Source organism: Wasmannia auropunctata, unplaced genomic scaffold (assembly GCF_000956235.1).
Source record: "Wasmannia auropunctata unplaced genomic scaffold, wasmannia.A_1.0 LD335980.1, whole genome shotgun sequence".
NCBI lineage: Eukaryota > Metazoa > Arthropoda > Insecta > Hymenoptera > Formicidae > Wasmannia > Wasmannia auropunctata.
The window spans coordinates 150,591-152,235 of NW_012026910.1; positions in this window are offsets into that span (position 1 = coordinate 150,591).

Below are 1,645 nucleotides of genomic sequence, written 5' to 3' on the forward strand. Positions count from 1 at the left end.
TAAACAGTATTTGTTTTTCTTATATCTTGGAACATATGGATCTCGGGCGCATTTTGAAATCGAATTTTACTGCCGCAGATAATACATGTATATAAAAAAAGGTTTTATCTGTTTTCGAAATTCTTCTGTTAGAAATTTCTTTTTGTTTGTTCTAATAATTTGAAATAAATCTTCGTAAAATGTTTTCTCGAAATAAATCTTCCCAAGGAGACAGACAACGGTCGATCTCGTTGGGTCGATGTTTGTTCACCAATTGATGACCAATAAGCTTTATCTTATTCTAAGTTCTTTAAGCGAACGTTCGCGAACGGAGAAATCGTGGAGTCCACCGGACGTAACAGATTTATTAAAAAAATATTTTTGTGGTTTGGAATAAAATATTTTTGTCTATGTCTAATCAAATACTTGGCAATTTGTATGATCTCATATTTGTTTTTGGACAACTTTTATTTGTTAAAATAATATTACTATATTTGCATTTAGAGGAAGGTGACAAGACAGACTTATTAAGATAAATCTGAAATTGTTCAACAATTTGAAGTCCAGTCTAAGACATTCTGATAGTGTTTTTGCATTTATAAAGGCTCTGTGTGCGGTATTGCCATCATTTGTGGTTCCACTACTACCAGATTTTGGTTTGTCCACTCCTAAACTCAACTTTTCCCAAAGAATTTGTTGTACTTTTTTTTCTCTCTGCGTACTTTTCTTTATTTTTAGTCTCTCGAACATGTCAAGTTTTAATATTTAATCTATATAATATATATAAACAACATTCAAATATTCTGATCCAAGCATGAACGGGACTGATTCCATACTGCAGTGAATTTTCAAGTGCTTGAAATTTACCTGATTTTATGTTAGAAAGATTGTTAAAATCATTAGGATTTGCTTTACATATCGGACAACTTTGAGACGATTTTGTATTTGTTACGGCATTCAATACTTTTCCATCTATTAACGTCATTAATAAAAAGAACTGAATTTTAAAATTGTACCCTTCTAGACTGATTTTCAAAATCTTTTAAATGTTCTATTTGATCATCTATGTAGGGTAACGTAAGATAAAAAGTCACCGATGTATCTTAATAAATTTATTTCGAATGCTGCCGATTCGCAGCGCGGCCAGGGAACGACTGCTGGCTCATCGCACGGAATCGAACGATCGCGTCGTTCGATTCCGGAAAACAAGCAAACATGGTCGAAGTGGTCGAATACCAGGCACGAGTGACATTCGTGACGAACACGAATGTCAATCGTGATACACATTCCCCTACAGCTCGGCCTTCCTGACGGTAGCCGTCCCGGTCATACAAATCATATAAAATTTACATTTATTTGCGCCTTACATTACATGTCATTTATTCGCTACAATCAGTGCTTGTAATTTTTGTTAACGCAGTTTAATGGAGCCGATCACTTTTGTTGATCTGAGATCCATGGTTTCATTTGATCTATGCTTATTACGCCATTATACGGAATTTGAGTAACTTGAAACCCTTCAATGTCAGTTATAACGCAACGGTCAAAATCTAAAATCTTTTTAAAACAATGGACAAACAAGGGTAAATGAGCCAAAGGCAAGTTATTGGTAGCCAAAAAGCAATTATATTTAAATCGGATCCAGACGTTTCGGCTTCAATTAGGC